The 25,719-nt window shown below is 44.8% G+C and overlaps 1 long non-coding RNA gene across 2 annotated transcripts; it reads right to left on the bottom strand.

Moving 5' to 3' along the window:
- On the bottom strand, window positions 1-19,345 carry LOC119872365. Of its 2 annotated transcripts, XR_005360442.1 has the most exons (4): window positions 19,115-19,345; window positions 18,531-18,624; window positions 16,269-16,323; window positions 1-59 (listed from the first exon to the last, which is right to left on the bottom strand). It is a non-coding gene; the product is annotated as an uncharacterized LOC119872365 (long non-coding RNA). The 2 variants fall into 2 exon arrangements; XR_005360441.1 differs by lacking the exon at window positions 19,115-19,345 and having other exon boundaries at window positions 18,531-18,790.
- Between the last annotated feature and the right edge of the window lie 6,374 nt (window positions 19,346-25,719).

Below are 25,719 nucleotides of genomic sequence, written 5' to 3' on the forward strand. Positions count from 1 at the left end.
CAATGATCAGTGTTATCAAGGTAATGAACATGTGGTTCTTGAGTTCAATGATTGGAAATCTAGAAATTGGTGAAAACAGAAAAGCCAGGCAGTTGAGAAAATTAAAGGACAGAATGGCCATCTATTGAACATATTTGTGGAGCAAAAAGGGCACAAGGTCTCTATTCCACATAGTATGATAGGTTTTTTTTATTGCTATTGTTGTGAGCCTTCATTACTTATTCTTTTATGCTTCACCCACTCCATGATAATGTGGCTCAATCCATGCAGCTTAGTTTGGGCCAATGTGCCCATAAATTACCCCCCACCCCTCATAACACATGGGAAGGTCTTCGTGTCAACCTAATCCTAGCTTATACAATCCACCAGCTCCATATTCACAGTGATGACTTCAGAGGTGGGCGTATGACTCAGTTAGACCAATCGATCTTTCCACAGTTCCTGAGAAACACAATTAGTCGGGGGTACCAGTAGCCATCTTGGTATTCATGGATAGAAAGTTCCTGAGAATTAAGCCAAGCATAGGCATGCAAAGAAGAGAAATGATAAACTGGACCCAGCTATTCCCGGAGCTAGCTGTTGCTCATGAACTTATTGTGGTAGTCATTTTGCAGTATGTATGGATATCGAATCATTATGCTGTACATTTTAAACTTATGTAGTGTCATATATTGATATCTCAATAAGCTGGGGGTGGGGAGAACTAAATGTATAGTCATTTACACAGTGCCAAGCACTGAGGAGGCACTGGGCGACAAAGAAGATGAAAATGGTCTCTTCCCCTGTCGTAAAATGACATACAAGGTGCTCTGGGAGCCCAGGGAAAGCCTGAAATTCCCAGGGAAGCTTCACAAAAGAGAGCTTATTTGGGCTGACTCTTGAGCAGAGTCTACTTTTGGACAAGGCAGTAGAGAGCTTTCCAGGGAGAGGGAACAACAGAAGTCTGGAGGTACAGAAGAGCGTGGCATATGCTATCAATGGCCAGAACGTCTGGGTGACTGGAACATAAGTTAACCCATGGCGGGGTGGAGAGGAGGGACTACAGCATTTATGAGAAATGGCAAGTTTTCCATTATATAAACTAATATTTTACAGATATCAGCCAGAAAGATAAGAGAATATCTACATGGATAGCACCAGCAGAGTAGTCAGCCCCTGAATTTCTTGAGCTCCTTCTCTGTGCCAGGTCCTCTTCCAGGTGCTTGGAATACATCGGTGAACAAACCAAAGATGCCTGCCCTTAACGTGCTTACATCCTAATGCAGAGACAATTAACAATGAACCAAATAAATAAGCAAACTAAGAAGATAGATGATAAACAAAAAAACAAAAAACAGAGTAGGCCGTAGGACAGGGTGGGGAGGATCAGGAGTACAGAGGTTGTGGGGACAGATTTTATGGTTCTAACTAGGGTGGTCAGGGAAGTGAGACTTGAAGCAGGTAAGGGACTAGCCAAGCAGACCTGGGAGAAGAGGTTGCAGGCAGGGAAGTAAAGGGTCCTGAGGCTGGAGGACCAGCAGGGAGATCGCGGAATGTGGTGTAGAAGTGAGCAAGGGGAGAGACACAGGAGATGAGGTCAGAGAGCTGATGGAGGGCCATTACGTGGGGCTGTGTGGCGACTCGAAGGACTTTGGCTTCTTCCCTGAGTTGGGAGCATGCTGATGACTTTCTCCAGTGGAGTCAGACCTCAAAGATGTGAGAGGGAAGGGAGAGGGGCCTTGAGTAGATGATGAGGGACTGGCTGGAGATGGGAACACAGGTAGCATATCTACAGGAACCTGTGGACTTTCTCCTTGATGGTTTCAATTTTCTCAGTGAAGTAAGAAGCAAAGTCATTAGCTGGGAGTGATTGTTGGGGGAGGAAATTAGTTAACCGACACAATGAAAGGACCAGCATTAAGGGCCAACTAGAGGTTCATGGTCATGAATTGAAAGTGAGACCTGTCTGTAGCTGTGTGTTTTTCTCCAGTCATATTCAGCTGCACGGATGGAGGAGGAAGAGACTTGGTTTTAACCAAGATTGTGGTTTCGCCAAATGAGTTTGAGGAAATGAGGAAGGGGCAAGGGGGTCAACAGTATATGGCAGGATGTAATTATGATAATTGAGCATGGAATTTAAGCCCAGTAAGAAGAAGAATGAGGACATCAAAGGGGTGAGGGCCAGCGAAAATGTGGAACAATCAATAGAGTATGGTCCTGGTGGCCAAGGGATTGTTCATGCTGGGCTACTACAGAGAAGGAGCTGGTCAGAGAGGACATGGGCGCCAAGAGCAAGGACATTACTTTGAGATTATAGAAGAGCTGTTATTTTGGCAATGGCACAAGAGTGAGTAGCTGAAGAGGGGTAGAATAGTTGGAGATATCATGTCTGGGCTACCAGTGCTAGAGGCAAAGATTCATGGGTCATGGGTGTTTGAAGCCATGTTGAAGGTGAGAATCCCAGAGAGAATTCAAATGAAGAGAGAACAGGGCTGAGCCCAGAGTCCCAGGGGGAGTGACACTGGAGAGAGGGAGAGCAAGCAGGAAAGAGTGGTGTCCTGGAAGCCAACAGACAAACAGTCTGGAGGAGAGAAAGTTTGCCAGCAGAGTCAGATTCCTTAGAAAGGTCAAATAAGTAAGGACCAGACATTTGTCCATCACACTTGGCAGTAACACCTCCTCAGTGAATTTAGTAGCAGCTGGTGGAGTGAGGAAGTGGTAAAAAATCAAGGCAGCAAGCGTGGACCCCAATCTCTTTGAAGAAGCTCAGGAGCAAATCAAGCCAGTTGTTAGACTGTGTCTGCTAGTTACTCCCCCATGGCTATAAGCTGGGCCTACTGACAGGCCCTTCCCTGGAAATACAAAATGAAAAGAGAAAATACAAAATGACTTCACTGCTTTAAATCATGCAGATCAGCATGAGTACAACTGTAAAATTCTGTTGTCAAGACAACTGACAAAGCCTCACAAGCCCATCCCTCACTTCATTCATCTATCACCTTGTTCTATGCCTGCAGGCGGGCGCTTGCCTTCATTCCGATGCTGTTACATAACCCTGATTTAGATGAGGACCTGCCTATTTCGGACACAGTGAAACCATTATTATATTTTGGAGTGGACAACTGTCCATTTGAGGAAGTGGTAGTGAAGAGGACCTGAAGTAGGAGATGCAGGGATAACCATGACCCAACACACTAGACAGCCCACTGACAATCCCAGGTGGGCGCAGATGACTTGAAGAATTCAGCCCTTCATCAAATATAAATATATATACATATATATTTATATTTGCAAGCAACCCTAAGAAATTCAATTGATGACAGATATCCTTGATGAGCTCTGAATTATCTCTGGCAGATGAGAAGGTAACGTAAATGACCCAATTTCACATACCTGTAAGTGTCAGAACCAGGACTAGAATATAGGTCTATTTGACTCCGGGGTAGTAGTGTGTAAAACCTGGAGGCAAACTCCATGCGTGCCATGCTCTGTTCAACTACTACTCCAGATATCCACACTGGAGTAGTGATGCATCCCAAATAGAGACTTGAATAAGCCAATGCAGGTGAAAAAGAACTAAAACCCAAGATGGGAACGTCTTCTAATCCAGAAGGTCTTAAACACTTAGCCTCTGTTTTTCTCAAATGTGTTCAGTTTGTACAACCACACTTGTGTGGGGTTTTTTTTTCCTGTTTTTTTTTTTTCCTCTCTAATTTTAATACTATAGCTATTCTGTGTCATGGTGTGGACACCCTTGGGTTCATCTTGTTTTGAACTCTCTGTGCTTCTTGAACTTGGATGTCTGTTTCCTGCCCCAGGTTAGCAAGTTTTTCAGCTATTATTTCTTCAAATAAGGTTTTTGTCCCTTTCTCTTTTCTCCTTTGGGATCCTTATAATGAGAGTATTTGTTTGCTTGATGTTGTCCAAAAGATCTCTTAACCTATTCTCATTTTTAAAATCCCTTTTTTTTTAAATAAAAAATAAATAAATAAAATCCTTTTTTTTTTTTTTTTTCCGGGACACCTGGATGGCTCAATGGTTGAGCCATCTGCCTTTGGCTCAGGGTATGATCCCGGATTCCTGGGACCGAGTCCCATATTGGTTCCCTGCAGAGAGCCTGCTTCTCCCTCTGCCTAGGTCTCTGCCTCTCTCATGAATAAATGAATTCAAAAAACCTTTTAAAAATAATAATAATAGAATTCTTCTTTTCCTTTTTGCTGTTCAGCTCGACTGCTTTCCATAGCCTGTCTTCCAGATTGCTGATCCATCCTTCTGCATCCTACTGTTGATCTCCCCTAGTAGTTTTCATTTTGGTTATTGTCTGCAACTCTGGTTCCTTTTCATATTTTCTCTGTTGAAGTTCTCACGGAGTTCTTCTACTCTTGTCTCCAGCCCAGTGGGCATCTTTACAATCATTAAACTCTTTATCAAGGGTATTGCTTATCTCTGTTTCATTTAGTTCTTTGTGGTTTTTGTCTTGTTCTTTCATTTGGAGCACATTCCTCTATTTCCCCATTCTGCTTCACTCTCTGTGCTTGTTTCTGTGAATTAGGCAGAACAGCTACTTCTTCTAAACCTGAAGGAATGGTCTTGTGTATGGTTGTCCCCTGTGTAGACTGTGTGTGCCTGGTGACTCTGGCTGGCTGGCGCTGTGGCTGGCATGGGCTGGGGGGTCCCAACGGGGCACTCTGTGCTAAGGCTGCCCTGGTGTGATGGCTAGAGCTGAAGTAGGCATGTGCCAGGGGTTCCTGGGGTTCTCCACACAGAGGGCACCCTGGCAGGATAGTGGAGGCTGAAATGAATGCAAGCTGCTGTGTCTGCTGGGTACAGGGGGGGTACCCAGGCAGCACAGCAGCAGCAGGGATAAAACAGAGCCCCAGAGGGCTCCAAGCCAGCGGTGCCCTAGTAAGCCATCTGGAGCAGAAGTGGTGCCAGGCATAGAGTGTTCCAGAGTGCCTTGTGCCTGTGTCACCTTGGTGTGAGAGCTGGAGCTGTAGTGAGCACTGACCGGGCCCGTGTGTGCCTCGCTGAGGCAGCCTATTGGTTGAGACACCCAGCATCCTGCTCCTGGCCACTCTACCCATTGTCAAAGTGCAAGGGGGAGTAAAGCACGGCACTGGCCAGCCCCTCTGACCCCCACACGGTCCCACCTGCTCCTTCCCTGCGGGCGGGGTCCTAGGGCTGGTCACTCTCTTTATAATTGCTCTTTTAAACCCTGGCTTTTTCCCTGCGCCCCAGGACCTCCCGGCGCCGCTGGGCAGGGGCCAGACGCACCTGCTGGGGCCCCGCAGTCCTGTCCCCACCTGGCCCGGATCGCCGGCCCCAGGGTCGGGGTGCGGGGTCCCCTCTGTGCCACATCTCTGGCTCTTGCTGTTCTCCGTGGGGTCCCTCTGCCCGATGCTGTGCAGGAGCTGGGGCCCGCCCTCGGTTCTTCCGGAGGAACCGCTCTCTAAAGAGGGTCAGGCTGGGTGCAGGGGCGGAGGGGCAGGGCGAGCTCAGGGCCTTGCTCTCCGAAGAGTCCCCTTCCGGTGGAGCCCTGTGACCTGCACCCCCCGCCCCCCATCCTTCAGGGAGCGCGTGGACGTCCTTCCACTTGCCTCCAGCAAGCAGGGCCGGGGCACCACCGGCGGCCTGGAACCCACGCCGGGCTGGCACGCGCTGCCGCCCCGTCCCTTTGCCCGTTCACCTTTGGCCTCGGCCCGGAGGACCCCGCTTGGCTCCCCCGGGAGCATCGGGGGCATCGGGGGCATCGGGGCGGGGACGCCGCGGACTCCCGAGTCTCATGCATTTAACAGCCGCGCGTCCTTAGTCGGGTTAGGGCCGCAGCCCTTCCAGCGGCCTCTATAGGAGGAGGCCGAGCACAGCATGTAATTGCAGCTTTTTTTTTTTTTTTTTTTTTTTTTGAGGACTTTCAACCCTGCCATGAACTAAATCATTTTATCAGTTTTTTAAAAAAAAAAATTTTTTTTTGCACTTGTCCCATTAAACTACAGAACTGGAACATACTCATGAATGGTTTCTTTCTGCTTCCACTCAAGGAGTTCCTGACATAACAAAAACTGGTAATTAACTGGCTCGGAGACTTTTACAATAGCCTCTTTAAACCCGCCGGGGCGCGGGGCCTGGCAGGGTCGACCCCACGCTGCCCGTGGCACCGCGGCGCCCCCAGCTCCTGGCCGCCCCCCGCGGCCCGCCAGGCCCTCCGCCCGCGGGTCCCCTCCTCCGCTAGGCCGCTCCCCCCCACCTTGACCGCAGCCCGCCGCTGCCCCCCACCCCCGGGCGCTGCACTCCCCAGAGCTGGGGTCCTTCCAGCCTCGCGGGACGTGACCCGGGGCCGCCGTCGGGTCCCCGCAATGCGGCTGCGAGGCCTCAGTCGGGGAGAAGGTCACCTCGCCGTTGGCTCTCCCAGTCAGAGGTCACAGAAGTGTCATCTGTCCCCCCGCGTCCGCTTTCCCCTGCCAGCCTTGGCAAGAACGGCACCAAGGCTTTCTGCAAATAATCCAGTCAGTTCAACAAATTTACACAAAAGCCCCCTGAGTGGTTTTTCTGTTTCCAAATTTGCCCACACTACCCCCGCCTCCGTTTCCACAAAGCGGCCAGAAAGCTCTCTGACAGGGTAAGGAATGCCCCTCCCTGAGGTTCCCGCTGCCCTTAGGGTAAATCGGATCCCTTCCCGGGGCCGCATTGCCTGGGACGTGCCTACCTGACCAGGTTCATCTCTTGCAATTGTCCTCAGGTTGACTTTGCTCCCACGGCCCCTCTGCCCCTCACGCCAAACTCCTTTCTGCTTCGCCGGCCTCTGCATCAGCAGCATCCTCAGCCTGCGGTGATCATCTGCACTGGGCCAGTTCCTTCCTGCCTTCAAATCTCAATTCTGAAGTCAGCTCTCCCGGGAGTGCTTCCCTGACCACCCACCCCGCGCACAGAACCTGTCATCCCATCACATACCCCCATTTTATTTTTTAATAACAGCCTTACTCTGTAATTATTACTACAACCCTTTGCTCCCTGGTACTTGTGTTTCACTCACAGAATGGAAGGCCCTCTCAAGCGGGGACCCCATTTATCTTGTCATATCTACTCTATCTGGCACAGAGAAGATGCTCAGGGAAAGTTTCTCAAATGAAGTTGTGATAGGAGCTATGCTAGACGCTGAAACTATACTGATGACCAAGGACCTGCCATCTGGTATCCACAACCTAGAGGAGGAGACAGATAGAAAAATACCATTTAAATCAAGAGCACTTTGACAGTGCAGTGGTGGAGTCTTGCATGGAAGCAGAGCCCTGCCTTCCGGTTAAACCCGCCTTCAGATTAAACCACCGTGGCATCTCCAGAGCAGGGATAGGTGATCTTTGGCAGAGATTTGGTTCTAAGACTCAATGACTCTGCCCTGAAGTTAAACACCAAAAACTAAACTGAAAAGAAGGTGGTTCCTGGTTAAATACACCAACCCTGTTACTAACTCACCCTGCTGTGCAAATTTATTAAAGCAGTCTCCAAATAAACAAGTCCTAAAACTAATCAGGAAGTGGAAAAGCATAAAAATAATCCCCAGCCCACAACACACACCCATGAAAACAAGAAATAAAGAAAAATGTTCTATATAAAACCCATGGGGCCTAACTCTGTCCTCAATTAGTGGTGCAGGCTGCCAGCTGAAGTCAATGGAGGTTTTCAGTCCAATAATAGAGGCAGGATTTGGGGCCCACTATGCATTGCATTCATTTTTAGGTAATAAATCAGGAATGTCAAGTGGGTGTGCATTGGCCTTCCTGACATGGTAATTAAACTGAACGGTACTATCTTCCACACTGAGATCCACTTGAGCTCGTAGCAACCAAGGTGGTTCTGAAGTGTGTGTCTGTGTGTGTGTGTGTGTGTGTGTGTGTGTATGCAGGAAGAGCATGGGTCATGTTGGACATCTCTGGGTGGGGAAAAGAACGCTTCCAGCCAAAGCCAGGCCTATGTCCTGCCCAGGATTGGCTATGTAATTTGTGGGCTGCAGGGGCAAAATGGAAATGCCCCATGTTCAAAAATAATTTAAAATTTCAAGATGGGGACAAACAGAGCATTAAGCCAAATCCAAGGCCCTTTCGAGCAGAGTCCTGAAAACCTGCACAGGTTGCTCATCCATGAAGCTAGCCCTGACAGTAGGAATAATTCTGGAAAAGAAACTTGGGATCAGGTTTAAAGCTCTCCATCAGTATCACAGCTGATAATTTTGAGCATTTCCCATGTGCCAGGAACTGTTCTAAGTACTTTACGTATATTAACCCCTTTATTCCTCAAAATAGGCCCATAAGAAAAGAAATCTAATTATCCCCATTTTATGTTAAAGAATCTGAGCTGCTGAGGTCATAAGGCTTGAAAGCAGCCATGCTGAGATTTGAACTCACAGAGTGAGATCCTAAACACCTTCTCACCCTGTTAGTCAATGCACATGCCATTCCATGTTTTTCTCATTCTCAAGCCCACCCATGTCTCTTGAGACCCAGTCTCATCACAATCAGGGACTGTCGGAACTGAAATACCCACTCTGTGGCTTGCTACTTGTGAGGCTTTATGCAGCCTTAAACAAGTACCTTGACCCCTGCCAGTTTCCTCATCTGAGTAAAAGAGATTAAAAGAGTTCCTATTTCATAGTCTTTTGTAAGAACTTATTGAGTTACTTGAAATAAAATGTCAGGTGCATTGAAAGTACTAACAAATGTAGCTGCTAAATAAATGTTATTATTACAATTATGATAATGATTCGCAAACCTTACATAGAAGATGGCAAGCTTATTGCTCCTACTTGCTCTTTTCTCCTATGTGCTGGAATTTCTAGTAATAAAATTACTAAAGAACTATAACCTATCATATTTTGCCTAGAAATTTACCCATGAGCCTGACAACAATAATTATAATAGTAGTAGCTACCATGTATTAAAACGTCATACACCAGGAACATTACATAAATTATTTATTCTTTAAAACCTAATAAAGGCTGTCAAGACGGTTAAAGAGAGGAAGAATTGTCTTCTTGACAAATGATGTCAGGACAACTGGATATCTATCTATGTACAAAAGAATAAAAGTGGAACCCTACCTCACACCATGTACAAAAATTCAAAATGGATTAAACACAGTGTTCTAAACATAAGAGCTGAATTACCAAACTCTTGAAAGAAAACATAGGAGTAAAACTTCAAGACCTAGAGTTAAGTAGTGGTTTCTTAGATATGACACCAAAAGTGCAAGTTACAAAAGAAAAAAATAAATTGGACTTCACCAAAACTAAAAGCTTTTGTGCTTCAAATGACACATTGAGAAAGTGAAAAGACAACACACAGAATAGGAAAAAAAAAAAAAAAACATTATAAATCATGTATCATGCAAAAGGACTTGTATCCAGAATATATAAAGAAGTCTTAAAATTCAACAATAAAAAAGCAATCAAACCAATGAAAAATCAGCAAAGCAGGGGTGCCTGGATGGCTCAATTGGTTAAGCATATGCCATCAGCTCAGGTCACGATCTTGGGGTCCCAGAATCAAGCCCTGCATTGGGCTCCTTGCTCAGCGGGGAGTCTGCTTTTCCCTTTGCCCTTCACCCTGCTCTCATACTCTCTCTTTCTCTCTCAAATAAATAAAATCTTTTTAAAAAATCAGCAAAGCGGTTTAATAAGTATTTGTCCAAAGAAAATATACAGGTGACCAATAAGTACATGAAAAAATGTTCAACAACACTAGTCATGAGGGACACGCAAATCAAGATCACAATGTGATACCATTTCACACCTACTAAGATGACCAAGGTCAGAAAGACACAGTAACAAACGTTATTAGGATCTAAAAAAATTGGAAGCCTCATTTTTCGCTGGCAGGATTATAAAATGGGGCAACTACTTTGGAAAACAGGCAAATCCTCAAAAAGTTAAGCACAGAGTTTGTAGATGATTCAGCAACTCCATCATAGGCATAGACCCAAGAGAAATGAAGACATATATCCATACACACCTTTGTGCACCAATGTTCGTAGCATTATTCATAATAGTTGAAAAAGTGGAAATAACCAAAATGCCCATCAATATATATCAGATGAATAGATAAAATATGGTATATTCACACCATGGGAGATTATTCAGGAAGAGAAAGGAATGAAGTACTGATGCATGCTACATCATGGATCAATCATGAAAACATCATATAAGTAAAAGAAGCCAGTCATAAAAGATGAGACATTGTATGTATATGAAATGTCTAGAATAGACAAATCCAGAGACAAAAACTAGATTAGCAGTTGCCAGGAGTTGGGGGAAAGGAGAAACGGAGAGTGATTACTAAGGTGTATGAGTTTCTTTTGCAGGTGATGGAAATATTCTAAATGTTCTAAAATCAGGTAGTACTGACGGTTGCACACTGTAAGTATATGAAAAACTGCTGAAATAACTTTAATAGGGCAAATTTTATGGCACGTAAATTATATCCCAATAAATCTGTTATTAAAACCAAACCCCCCAAATTCTAATGAGGTCAGTTTCATTTTCCCTATTTGGTGGACAAGGGAAGTGAGATTCAGAGTGGGTGAGTAACTTGCTCAGGGTCAAAGAGCAAGGCAGGAGGGACTTCTATTTAAACCCCCATGCTGCTCATTTCCACTTCTATGCCTTCACCAAACGGCTGCGGCTGCGAAGCTTTGGAAAGGAGAAAAATTCCTCCTCGAAAGAAGGAAGAAGCTCTGCCACAGCTGGCTTAAATCTGAGGTCATTTAATTCAATCCTCATTTCCCCAGGTCCTTTACTGCCCGCTTGATCCCAGGTCCCCGGCAGATGGGTGTGTGGCAAGGCACATGAGAAGCCTACGAAAGGTCATAAACCTTATGTCAGTGCGACCACCGACCCAGACTGTGGCCCCCTGGCTCTGATCGAGAAGTCTATCCCAACAATCGATAGTAATGGCAGAGGTTCAATTCAATTGCTCACAAATCCCCATCCATCATTAGGACAGCAGAATGACAGCCCTGGCCTTGCTAGGACCTAGTTTTTCCCATTCACGGGCTTAATGCAAGTAGATGGTCCTTTCACCCTTAATGATTCCCCATTTCGGAGCACTGAAGCTTCTCCTGAAGTAGTACCCGATATATACTCCTATTATTTATTGTACATTGTATTTACCATGTGCTATATGTCATAATTATCCGTTAACCTGTCTTCCTCTACTCCCTCCTCTGCGATTCTTAAAGGACTGTGTTCTATTCATTTTTAAAGTTCCCACATCATGGAAACTTCCCATCACTTATTAATAAAAACTCTAGTTCCATTTCCTGTGTGTATACCCTGTGCCAGGCTCTGGGCTAAGGTTTTACAAGCCTGATCACATTTTGATTCTCCCAACAACCCTATGAGAGAGAGACTATCACAACTCCCATTTTACAGCTAGCAAGTGGCACCCCAATAAATCTCTTTGAATTTCTCTGGAATTCATTCTTGGTCACTGTGAATATTCTTCTTTCTGGTTCCCAGACACGGAAAAAGGCATGGGCTCTATTTTCACTGACTTCGATCATGTTGTATCCACCTGGCAAAGAGAGATGCCAGGCAGGGTGGTGGCAACTAGAACATAACAGATGAACAGCATTCTCTTGGATTTGCTCATAAACACCATCCCAGGGGTCAGCTGCCTAAATTCCAATCTTCCCATTCAGAAGGCACGTTTATACAGTTGTGCACTTGAGAATGACCTTTGTTAAAACGTCTATTACTAGACGAAAGCAAAGTGAGAAATGATGTTGCGTTTTCAAAGTCTGAGTCATTTAGTTGAATGCCTTTCTTTTTCTTTTAGGTAGAGGTCGGAATTTCCTACGATCTGGGGTTATTTTTCTGACTAGGGGCTATGGCACCCGCAGTCTGACAGTTGGTAACAACTTTCTGGAGTTTAGGAGATCACTTTCAGCGACTAAGCCAAATCATAAAAAATGGAGCTGTGTTCCTCTATTTGCAACTGGCTGGTTGAAGAATTTGAGGTGCTTTGCCTCCATCCCAAGCACTCATAACATTGATTTTTAAAACCCGCTATCCACTTCAAAATCCATCAGCCAGGGCTTGAAAAGGAATATCCTCAAGTTCTTTCTTGTGTGTGATGGTGGCATAGACAAGATTCCCACACCTTTATCATCTCTGCATAGCATTCAGAAAGGCCCATTTTAATGGGCCTTCCGGTTTCAGCTTCCCACTTGGGGACAGAATTTAAGACATCAGTTCTCACTGGCATGTACATGAGAAAAACTGAGGAAGGCATAAAATATCTCCATGGCCACCTTCTGTTGCCTGGGCCCGATGCTCCATCCTAAATTACCATTTGTACCCCACGCAACCAGGTCACCAAGACTTTGCTGTCCTTGTCTGTTCCCACCTCACCTTACCACCATCTGGAAAGAGATGCTTTCTTACTGTGATAGATTTTGTTGGGGGTGGGGAGGATGAAGTTTCTATTTCTGTGCCAGTTTTAGCTTGGGATATGTATTTGCTGTGCTTTCATTTGGCAGGAAGGAGGTTTATGAAGTGGAACCTCTTTTTTCTTTACCAGTCGCCCTCCTTTCTTGGTCTCTGCCTCTCTCCCGCTTCCTGGTGCTCTATGTTTCCCAATATCCTTGCCTCCAGTGACTCAGTCCCCCCCACACTACCAGCTGGCCAAAGGAGAAAAATGGCAACATGGGAGAATAGAATGTTGATGTTGGTCAAGATCAGAGCAGGCTGGGTTAGTCTGGTGAAGCCGTGAGCTACCGGAATCTGAGGTAACCCAGATGCCAGCCAGATGCCTTCGATCTTTGCAGGTACGAAGAAGATTGCCCAGAACCCACCTCACCCATTCTTTGGCCTTTGGAAACCCAAAGCTTTGCTCCAAGGCTCTGCTCATTCCAGAGGCTCCTCATCAAGGTCTTTGGCTGCAACTTTCTAACTGATCGCCTCCTTCCCACACATCAGCCCTGGTATGGATCCAGTGCCTTCTTCATTTTCCATAATCAAAAGGTGAAACTCTCCCACCCAACTCTTTCATAGGTTTATAAACTTAACCAAACGTCCCAGGCAGGTTTACACTGTCTCTCCTTCCTCCCACATCTGCTTTTACTAACCCAATTCCTAATTTCCACTCACCCGGCTCTAAATTGTTCTCCAGTTATCACACAGAGTGGCTTCCCTTCCCCTGGAGCCAGTCCAGACACCTCTCCCCAGTCACCCAACAAGACATCTCTTTAACCAAAGACACTTCTCCCCTCAAAAACGCTCTGTTGCCAATCATTAGAATAAAATTTTCTCCACCCCATTACTCTGGGAAACCCTGATGTTGTTCAGAAAATGGGAGGAGATCATGTTCTACTGAGATGCTTTTGAGAGCGGAGATGAATTTAGTCAATAGTGAGGAAAGGTGGGCAGGGATTGAACATGTAGGATGAGATTTGGGCTGCACAGATACCAAATAAGGAGGGAAAAGTGAGAGAAGAGGTTTTTCAAGGAGACGAAAAATCAGTGGTTGGAGGTCTGTGGGAAAGCTTTGGTGACGAAGACGACAAGGCAAGGGCAGCAGGAAAATCTCTGGAGGTAGGCTGCCCCTGGAACTACTTCTCAGCTCTGTAGAGACTCCTGAGGGTTCACTCCCAGTGTCAGTGGGAAGCTGGGCCTCCCGGAACACCAGAGACTTACCAGCACTCCTGAGCCACGGGTAGACCCTCTTGTAGAAACGGGACACTTGAGAGCTCAGCCTCTGAATTTTGGGACCCCTGGAGTCTTACAAGAGGCTCAGGGTACTTTGGGTTCCCTCAGCATCACGCCCTCCCTGCAGCCTCACGAGCTGACTTCAGCAACACTTGAGCTCCCTGATTGTAGGCGAGGAATGTGTTGGGTTCAAATCCTGATTGAACAATTAACTAGCAATGTTGCCACAGGCAATTTCTTTGGAGTCTCAGTTTGGGTTTAATTTCTTCACCTGGCAGATAAGGACAGTGACACCTGCCTTACGGGGTTCTGATGAGGACTAGAGACCATCTATAAAAGGCACAGGTGCTTTTTATGGGGGTGCTCAGTAAAGGGCAGCTGGTTACCTCGGTGAATGTGTATAAATCATTTATGTTTAATTATCATTGCAAACAATAAATGAATGTAATATCCCATTAATTTTGTTGTAAGTTTCCCTGAACTATGATCAGTGGTGTGTTGATAAATACATTCCACTGATTATAGTTAAATTACAACCAGATTGGGGCACGGGAAGCCTGATTTGAGCACTTGCTGACTTCCATCGTGTCACTACTCCCACCATCGCCGACTGCCAGCTACCAGTGTGATGTCACTGGCATGGCACTGGGAAGACAGGAGGGCTATCCCACGCACCCTTGACTATCATGCTCAACTCTCCACAGATGTGTTCAAACGTCACATATTGATGCTCGTACATTACAGTTATGCACTTAGAACAAGAGGAAATAGTGTAGAATATTCCCACTAAATCAAGAACTGCCTCTTAATAGGAAGCAGGGATTGCCCCTGTAGATCTCCATATTCTCTCAATCCCACATTGTGCCCCTTTGTCAGCATGTGTTTTCATGATTTTTATTTTTATTTTTTTGTTTTCATGATTTTTAAAGAAAGAAACCCCCATAGGATGTATGTGCACATGGGTGCATAGGCACTGGGCTTTCCCACCCTCTTCTCTGACTATCCACATAAATATGGATTGTATTTGAAAATCAGCCTTGACTAAACTCTTTTAATAGCTTGTAACATCAATATGAGGATAGATAAAATTTAAAAAATTACACTCTCCTTTACTTAAACACTAAGTCGTTTTAATTGTTTTATTAAAAAAATAAAAAATAAAATAATAAAATAAAAAATAAAATAAAATAAAATAAAATAAAATAAATTAAAAAATAAACTGATTTCTCCATGTAATTATCAATATATTTCCATCACCCCAGTAAATAAAAAGACTCCTTTCAGGGGCATTTTTAACACCTGTAAATCCCCCAGATGTTAAGAAAAGAATGCTTATTTTATAGTCTGGCAGTTTCTCAGTTTGCTTTTTATTTTTTAAATCCTTTCATTGTATTTTTGATTAGTCATGGATAAATAATGTTTGAAATAAAAATCCCTACTGTATGATTATACTCATTCAGGCTCCCAGTATCCCACATTGAACATTTAATGAGCATATATCTAGGTCTCAATGTGAGAATCACGATGGTCATACCTAGAGCAGGAGCGAGCCGGAGAGGTTCCTCTCACCCCAACTTTTGCTTTGTAAAGGAGCACATTGAGGTACAGAATGGCACTGTGATTCGCCCACATGGTGTGTGGGGAAACACCTGCTAGACCACCGCCCCCCCCACTCTCACCACCACCCCCAGATATACACACACGCGCATACACACACACGTTGAGATGTACAGTCACAAAATTCAGCAGCAACTATAACATTGGATATGCTCCCCCCACAAATACAAAAGTAGGGAGGGGGGCACCTTGATGGGATGAGCACTGGGTGTTATTCTACATGTTGGCAAATTGAACACCAATAAAAAATAAATTAAATAAAAGAAAATATTGAGAAAAGGAAAAACAAAAAAAATAAATACAAAAGTAGGAATCTTAATAATTATTTAAGAAAAATTTATTGGACACCTACTATATGCTGGGTACTGCCATTCTTTTTTTTTTTTTTTTAAGATTCTTCATTTATTTATTCATGAAGGACACAGAGAGAGAGGCAGAAACACAGGCAGAAGGGAGAGGCAGGCTCCCTTCTGGACAGCCTGATGCGGGACTCGATCCCAGCACCCTGGGATCAAGACCTGAGCCAGAGGACAGACTGTTGAACCACTGAGCCACCCAGGGTACTGCCATTTTAACATTATCTATGTTTAAGTTTGTGATGGAAACTCTTGTCCTTAAGCTCCTGCTTTGTTAGTATAACACTCAGCCCTCAAAGATGTAGACTTACCCATTGTGCTCACCAGAGACTTGACTGTAAGATCCCATGAGCTTTGGATTTACATTGATAACAAAACTTGGGGATTTTGCTCTTTGCTGTTTCTTTGTTTAGTTCTGGACTTTGTAAAGACAACAGAGGATTTGTGGGAATGATCAGACCCTTACTGTGGAAGACGCACACCCTGTGGCTTGCTAAGCAGTTAACTGAAACAGGATTATGGCCGTAAAGTGCTTTTCCCGCTAAGTCATGCCACCAATGGCAAAAGAATGGTTCTTTGAATTAGACAGTTCTAGGAGCATACCCAGCTCCAGCATTTACCTGCCGGGTGACCTTCAGAAAGTTACTGTACTCCTCTGAGCCTCCGTTTCCTCATCTGAAAAAAAAAGGGGTGGGGGGACAATCCCACTTAGCTCAGAGGCTTGTCAGGAGATATTTTTTTTTTAAGATTTTATTTATTTATTCATGAGAATACACAAAGAGGAGAGAGAGGCAGAGACACAGGCAGAGGGAGAAGCAGGCTCCATGCAGGGAAACTGATGTGGGACTCAATCCTGGGTCTCCAGGATCAGGCCCTGGGCTGAAGGCAGGTGCTAAACCGCTGAGCCACCCGGGCTGCCCAGGAGATAAAATGTAAGACATAGGTAGCACAGTACCCCACAGGGTAATCACCCTGCACACGTGAACTCCCTTTCATTTTATCTTCCCAGATGGGAGGGGAGTGGACAGGAGGAAGAGAATTCAAGGAGATCAGGAGCAGGTGGGGATGGGAGCAAAAACAAAGGGGCAGGGGAAGGAAGAAGAATGGCAGGGGCACCTGGGTGGCTCAGCGGTTGAGCATCTGCTTTTGGCTCAGGGCATGATATGGGGTTCTGGGATCGAGTCCCTACATCAGGTTCCCTACAGGGAGCCTGCTTCTCCCTCTGTGTCTCTGCCTCTCTCTCTGTGCCTCTCATGAATAAATAAATAAGATCTTAAAAAAAAAAAGAAAAACAGAATGGCATAGATATGGAGTCCAAAGAATAAGAAAGACTCAGAGCCCTCCTTAGGCAATGTTAACCCCCAGAGGTTTCAGAAGAAGGCCTTGGGGAAGCTTCCACTAAAGTGCCTTCTCAAGAGGACAGGCCCAACCAACTCAGAAAGTTTGCTTTCCTAGGAGGGGTTTTGCTTTCCTAGGGGGGATTACGCAAGTCTTGAACCAAAGATGAATGGCTTGTAAGTAGAAAAAAGGCAGATATTGTCATTAAAAGTCCTTCATTTCTGCCCATCCCTCATGCAAACTTCAGCCTCTCTTCTAGAAAAATAGTAAACAGATAATTAAAAGGTGATATGTCACTGTCTTGGCCTTGGACTCCAGATCCATTATGCTGGGCATCAAATCCCCTGCCAAAGTAGCCGTGGATCAAGGTTGGGTAACGATCTCTATGCTGGAGCAATGGGTCTGAGACTCAGAGCAGATCTGCCTTCTATAGACTTTGTTCTCTGGAGTTTACCCTACACTCCCTGGAAGCTTTCACCCCAACATGGATCCATTTTTTAAAAAATATGGACAATAATAACACTAATCTTCATGGTATTAGCATGTGAATTAGATGAGTTAATGCACATCGGCAGTCAGTGAATACTGGAGATCACGGAGATCACGTTATTGCCATTGGCATAGTGGTGGGGTGGCATTTTCATCCCTTTTCCTAAATACTTGCCTGGCTGCCTCCCCAGCCCCAGTACAGCTTCAGAATGGCTTGGGTTAGATCAGCGTCACTGTCACCACTACAAAACTTTCTCTGTCTACAAAGAGTTTGGCTAATAGTTCTCAAATTAAATAAAACACAAAAGATAATCTCCCATCTCAGAACACACAGTACTTGATATTGCAGACCAGGGAGCCTGCATTCTCCCGGAACCATTCTTTCTACCTTGGCAACAGAGGCATTTTCAAATAAATATAAATTCCAATAGGGGCAGTGCCAAGACCCAGTCGTGACCGAGCCACCAGCCAAGCCAGTGGAGTTATTAAGAATGATCTCTTAAGGAGAGAACTCAATGTGAAAACTATGTACTGCCTGAACTTCACTCATAAGCACGGTTTTCTCTAGGATTGGGGGTGAGTCACCTAATTTCAAATGCCTGAATGTATTCAGGAGTCAATCCCCGCCCCTCGGGCTTCTCTTAGGAAGTATGAGATGGGCCAAAGGGCTCTCCTGGAGGTGCCTCAGAGGAGATGCCTCCCCACCTCTGTGTCTCCTGTTTCTTGTCCCCTTTGCAGATGTAAACATGCCACAAAATGGAGCGAGACGACTGTGAACCAGCTTTGCAGCTGCTTCATTACTCTACTAATATCAATAATTCATTTCTGTAGGCTTCCTTTTCCAGAGCGTCGGGCCTGGAGGTGCAATTTGTACAGACCCTGGTGTTTGGGAAGGGGATTTGTGAGCCTGCTCAAAGGTCCCTCCCCTGCCTCTTCCTCCATGGCATCATGCAAGACTCAAGTTCAAACCCAAGGCAGCAGGCAGAGAGGAGGGGAAGCAGTCAAGCCACTTTTCACAGGCCAAATCGCAGAGGCTGAAAAAAAAAACCAAGTACCTGGGTATCATGCGCCTGCCTCTCTGGTGTTTTTGCCGCCAATTTCCCACTTGGCCACATGTGCACATTTAATTAACGATCTGCTCGTCACCTCCTGCAAGTCATTAATAATGATGCTGTAGATATCAGCCCATCTCAGAGCCTGCCAGAAGCTTGCCACTGGCCACCATCTCCCAGGCAGTCCACAGCCGCCCACCGGCTGCTCACGTGGCCTCCCAGCCAGGTTTCGATCCATGAGACACAGCTCAGAACCAGCTCGGTTGAATTCATCTTTCAAGTGAGATTTCCGGATGCATCCATTTCATTTCCTTCACCCACTAATGTTGTGGAGGGTTTTTTTTTTTTTTAATTCTATTAAAAAATGCAATTAAATTTGTCTCATGGAATTTGCTCTTTAAAAATCCAGACAGCTGCTTGCTCATGGTGGCATTATGCTCTTGATTCTTACGCATTTTTTTCTTCGTCTCCATTCCATTACTTTACTGAGGATTAAAGACAGGCTTACCAGATGGCAAATGCCAGGATCTCTTCCCACCCCCACCTCCCATTCAGAAGACTAGTATCATATCAGCCATAATACATACCCCAGGTTCCTCTGTGCGGCTCTTGGAAGAGACAGCAATTGTTTCATTTAAATTCATTAGCTAATGCCCAAAACCCAATGAAAGGGCAGGAGGTTAGGAATGAGAAAACCTAAGCACTGCTCACAGGAACTTGCTGGAAATGCTGCAACCGGTCTCTCCCCCGTGCCTCAGTTTCTTCATCTCTCCCACCTCACTTGCTTCCTCCACCAGCTCTCAGCCATAAAGCACTCGTTAGGCTGGGAAGCAAATGAGGTAATGTCTGTGGCAAGATGGTTTGTGCGTTTCCAAAGAAAGACACCATATAAAAAGCATTCTGATTGCTAACAGTCAGAGATGCTGAGGATTTGGCCTGGCTGGCTTCATAAACTATTTAACTGCCTGCTTCTTGCAAAAACTATTTTTATCAGTTAATTACACATTTTTCTTATTAAATAACAATGTCAAAGCATTTCTTGCTCATTTTCTTGTCATGATTAATTTAATCTGCCGTCCTTTATTAAAAGTCCAGTTTTCCTTCTCTCGTCTTATCCATCCTGATAGACTAGTAAAAACCCCACGACCATTCAACTTCTCTGATTAACATTAACCCATTCTACTTCTGTTCTTTTCTTTTCCCCCAATCTCTGAGCAGTCTCTTTCACAGGAATGTGTGTCTGGTGTCTAAGGAAGCACCAAACTCTAAAAAAAAAAAAAAAGGACGTTGCCCTAGTGAATGGCTTCCCTTCTCTTTTCTCGGGCCCTCCACCGACAGGCAAATTCTCAGAGGCAGACCAGATTTAAAGGCAGCCCTGGGTCATATCCTTCCTGGGAAGAGATAAGAAAGTCAGACAGAGAGAGCACTGGTCACATTTGATTTCAAAACAGACACACATGTGATGTGCCCAGGATTTGGGGGAAGGAGAAAGAAGAGAAATATCAATGCCAATGGCATTCACCACACTGTAAGACTCTTTCCTAACATTATTATTATTTTTATTTATTATAAATACTGATTATTGAAATAGCATTAATAATATTATTATGATTATATGCTTAAACCCTTGACATGGAAAGGGGACATAAAGGCATTATTATTTTGTGGTTCATGGTATTGCTTGCACTCCCAGAGAGACACTAGAATGTTGAGAAGAGAAACCACAATACTTGGGGCAAAGTAGTTAACCACAATAATTACAGTTATGATAACAGAAAAAGTAATTTCATGTGTTATTATTATTATTATCATGACTATTATTTGCCACTTGTGGTAGTAGGCAGCCTCTACAATGACTGCCTCTTGATATTCACTTCTCGGTGTAATCCCTTCCTCTTGAGTGTAGGTTGGACTTATTGATGCACTTCTAATGAATAGGATTCCCCATAAATGATGAGGTGTCACTTCCAAGGGTGAATTACACAAAATCTTCTTTCTTGGATACCCTCTCTCTCACTTTGCCAGGCACCATGGGGTGAGCTGCCCTGTGATGAGGCCCAGGTGACAAGAGCTTGAGGCAACAGCCAGTGAAAACTGAGGCCCTCAATCCTATGGTGCATGAGGAAGAGAATCCTACCAAGAACCAGGTAAGCCAGCTCAGAAGCAGACCCTCCCTTCAGCTGAGGCTCCAGATTAGACTGCAGTCCCACGGACAGCTTGATTGCAACCACATGAGACATTTTGAGAGAAGCACTCAGCAAATCCACACCCATATTTCCGTATCCGACAGAAACTGTGTATAGTAAATGTTTGGCTTTGTTAAGCCACTACATTGGGGGGTAATTTGTTACTCAACAGTTGGTAGCTAATACATGACTCTTCCTATAGCACAGTTCATCTAGAAGTAACACTACCTGTGGATGGGAGGGAGACACACAACATGATGAGGATGGGAGAAAAAATACTCTGCTTCCCTATCCTTTGCCCGTGAAATTATTAATCAACCCAAGCCCTTTTTCTTGCTGGATGTGATCTTGAAAACTTCTCAACAGAACTCTCCAAACAGCCATCCCCAATTAGTTAGTCTGACAGATGAGAGAAAAATCTATCTGCAGACCCCTGAACAGTGTAAAGAAAAGACTCGGAGTTAAAAAGACCTGATTTCTACTTATAAGAAAAGAGACTTTGGGTGAATCACTTATACTCTCTGAGCTTCATTTTCCTCTTCAACAAAATGAAGCTAATCTCTCTGGGTACTCTGAGGTACAAGGAACACAATACTCAAGTAAGATAGCCTAAGAAAGATTCCTCTTCCTTCCAGCTGGCCATCTTCAGTATGTTGGCATCTCCCCTTATGGCCACAAGATGGTTATATCAGCTCCAAGCTTCACGTCCTCCCAAAATAATTCCCCCAGGCATGAAAAGGAAGCATTCTTATCTCTTGATCTATACCTGAGAAATGATTTCTCCCCAAAAAAATCTCCAGGAGAATTCCCCAGACATCACATTGATCAGACCTGGCTTGCATGCCTACCCCAAAGCACTCACTGTCTAAGGGGATCCAGATGAACCATGATCAGCTTAGACCATCCCCATTTCACCTCACCTACAGCAGATGGCCACCCAGAGAAGAAAAGCAGAAGCAGAATCTGAGCTTCTCTGCACACAAAATGAAGAGGGAAAAGTTAATTCTGGGTAAATGTGTTCACATAGGCCCAGTTATGCTGGAATATAACATATATGATGGCTGAACCCAACAAAATCTTCTATCTCACTCATACTACATGCTCAGTGCAAGTCAGTCAGGGCCAGGCTGACAGAGGCTCCACTTCACCAATACAAGACCTGGGGATTGGCTGTAGTAGCAGAGAAAAGCTGGAGTGGACTTTCCTACCATGTCACTTTACTCACTTTTTTTTCTTTTTTGGCCAGAACTAGTCATGCGACCCCACTTAACTACATGGAGGCTGGAAAGTCTACTCTTTCTTGTACTGGAAGGAGGAAAAATGGAACAGGAATGGTTTTGACCCTAATAGACAAACAAGACTGTCTGCAATAGAGCCTTATCTCCTCATAAGATTTTAGGAGGTTCAAATGAGACAATGTATTTATTCATTTCTCAAACATTCACTGAACACATAAGATCTACCAAGTACTGTGCTGGAAGAGCTCAATAAAACAGGATCCCCACTCTCTTCACAGATAACAACCGTTGAGAAGATAATCCAACTTCTAAATCTGAATGTCAACCAAAATTTATTTGCCTTTTTCTTCCTCTTCCAGGTCTTCAGTGCTCATGTCATGTATTTTGTGTTCCTATTATTGGTTTTAATTTTATCTTCCTGTTGTTGGTCTCAAAGTCTTCGCAACGTTCTCAAGAGGAGTGATGGCCAGAAAAGACCATCATTAGTCCCCATAAGGGGACTAATCAGGAGTGGCAGTGTCCAGGGATATGCAGCAATAGTTAGCAAGATAACTCTGTAGGCAACTCAAAACCATCCTCTTCTCATGGAAAAATACTCCATGAACTCAGCTTTCACAATCCTAAAAGAACCAGTCGTTACCTTGTTTCTTTCCAAATCCCTTTACATGTGGCTCTGGGCCTTCATGAGAGAGAAGAGATTCCTACTTGAGCCAGTTCTAATAGTTCACTTACTTCCCTCCTCCTTTGGTCAAACATTATTGCTGGCTTCACCCCTCTCCTGAGTACCAACTTCTTCAGGAAGGTACCCTGACGTTGTTAGGGTTGGTTTATCTGCAATTACAGAAAGACTTTGAAATTGCAATGGCTTCATACAAACTGCTTGCTAGGATTGCCCATTCAACTCTGGTCTCTATGGAAGGTCTTCTCCACGTGGTCACCGGAGACTCGAGCTGACAGTGGTTTTGCATTTTCAGCCACGGCTTCTAGGCTTGCCCTGGGCATTGACAGCCCCACAAACCACAGAGGAAAGATCATGGACAGTCCGCAAGGGAGATTTTCAGCAGGGTGAGTCTGAAAACAGCATCCTACATTTCTGCTCCTATGCCATGGGAGAGAACTCAGTCACATGACCACACCTAATTGCAAGGGAGGCTGGGAAATGTAATTTAGTTATGTGCCCAGGGAGAAAGGAGAACAGATTTTGGTGGACAGCTAGCAATCTCTCCCACACTCACCCACACAACTTCCTATTTTTCAACTTGGCAAAAGCTGAGTTCATGGAGTATTTCTATACAGCATTATATTCTTTGGCCTGCCAAGGCAATGTTCTTTCTGGAAGAGGATTTACAAACTTCACAATGCAATTGATGGGCAGAGACCTAGCCTGTGGTTTCCCTTCATCTCAATTCTCAATCAGGTCCTCCAATCCTAGACATAATCTTGAAGATAGAAAGTGATCTAGACATTTCTCACTTAGGTACAAGCCAGCAGATGCTCCTCCCTATGAGAGTATCATACTTTTCCAAGCAGTAACAAAGGGAGAAAGTCTTATGTGAAACACATTTCACCAGCTATCAGACTTTGGGAGAGGTGCTTCTCCAAGCATCTCTCATTCACTCATTCACTGAACAAATATTTATTGTCTACCCAGTGTGTTTATCAGGCACTCGATTAGGCATTGGCAGTAAATACACTGAGGAGCCAGGCTGACATGATCTGCTGGACCCTATAGTCTAAACCAAAAGAAGAAAGTACATAGAAATATAAAGTCAATATATATGGTAATAAGTAATTATAAAAGAAAAAGTGGGGCAAAGGCAGAGAATAGCAGCAGAGGCAGGCGGGGTGACAGGTAAGTTAAGATCTGGAAGGTACTAGCCGTGCAAAGAGAGAGGAGGAGGTGGCAAGCACTCCAAGCACGGGGGCACAGCATGTGCAAAGGCCATGGGAAGGGAAAGAGTCTGGCATGACTGAGGAACAGAAAAGCACCTGGGGTGGCTGAAAATGAGGAGGGAAGACTAGGCGGGAGATGAGACTGGAGTAGTGGGCAGGGCCAGATCATGAAGAGTTCTAGAGGTCTTGACGTGGAATTTGAATTTGAATCTGAATAAAACAAGAAGCCATCTGGGGCTTAAAAGTAGTGAAGGGACATGATTGCCAACCGCATTAGCCTGCTACGGCTGCCATCACAAAGTACCACAGACTGCGTGGCTTGAACAACAAAAGCGTGTTGTCTCACAGTTCCAGAGGCTGGAAGTCTGACATCAGATATCCACGGGGCTGGTTCCTGCTGAGAACTCAGTGAGGGCTAATCTGTTCAAGACCTCTCTGCCAGCTTCTGGTAGTTTGCTGGCCACCTTTGGCATTCCTTATAGATGGCACTCTCCCTGTGTCTTCACATCATCCTCACTCCCAGGGCATCTCTTTCTCTCCACACGGCACTCCTTCTATAAGGGCTCCAGTTGTACGGGAGAGGCATCCACCCTACTCCAACATGAATGACCTCATCTTAACTAATTATGTCTGTAATCACTCTACTTCCAAATAAGGCCACATCCTGAAGTGCTGGATTAAAACTGCAGCATACGAATGGGGATAGGGACAGACTTCAATGCCTAACAGGAATTTGGGAAGATTTACACTCTGCTCTGCTCATTATAAATGAGAGACGATGGAGTTAGGGTAGAAGTAGAGAAGCAAGATGGGGGGCTGGCGTCATTGTCGCCAAGGTGAGAGGTGATGTTTGCCTGGTCCAGATGTCCAAGGAGATTTAAGATATATTTTGTTGATAAAACTAGCATGACTGCTGAGAGATTGTATTTCATTGGTGAGGGAAAGGGGTAGATCAAGGATGACTCTTTTTTCTTTTTTTTTTTAAAGGATGACTCTTAAGTTTCCAGCTAGAGCAAGAGGAAGACAGGGATACAATTTGGGAGAGGAGGAGGAGCTGGAGGACAGACATGTTTTGGGGTGGAGCCCCATGGCTTCATTTTGGATGTATTAAGTTGAGATATGTATGAGTCATCCAAATAGATAGACCACGTAGGCAGCTGTCTGTAAAAATCAAAGGAGAAATCCGGGCTAGAGATACAACTGTGGAGTCGTCAGCATATAGTATATTTAAAATCACTCAATATGGTTGAAGGAGGGAGCTCCCCTCTTCTAGCACATCTTGTCCCCCAGCAACCCCAACACCACCAATGTCTTTTATCTTGGTGTTTCTGTGGAGTTGCTCAGGCCTACCAGGGGGGATTGAACTAGAGATTTAAAGGCTTTGTTGCTCCTTCCTGAAGGCTGCAGAGGGCTAAGAATCCTGTCTAACATGCCAACCCCTGATTGTTCCACCTCACTCTCTACACACATTCTATGGATCCTCAGTTTCTGGAGAAGATGAAGACTGTGTTCCCGGTTTTCTCAGGTTTAAACAAAGCGTTCATCATCTACGCCCAAGAACACCCACCTGGCCCAACGTACGTGTCCACCCAAATCATACGAACATTGGTGAACATGCATACACACACCCCGTCCCTTCAACAGAAATGACCTAAACTTTGTGAGGTTCACATGTCCCTAGAGATGATCTCATTTGCCTGCTTCAAAAGCGCTTTGGTCTGCACAGCCTGTAGCAGCAAATTTACACTTCAAAAAGCAGACAGCTTTTTCCACATCTTATTCACTTAATGGGTGAGAATGTAAAATTAGTTCCGTTGCTGATGAGGACCTTGAGCCAAATGAAAAGTGTTCATTTGTCAGCACAGACTTACAGCC

The sequence above is a fragment of the Canis lupus genome, chromosome 6 (genome assembly GCF_011100685.1).
Source record: "Canis lupus familiaris isolate Mischka breed German Shepherd chromosome 6, alternate assembly UU_Cfam_GSD_1.0, whole genome shotgun sequence".
Classification (NCBI taxonomy): Eukaryota; Metazoa; Chordata; class Mammalia; order Carnivora; family Canidae; genus Canis; species Canis lupus.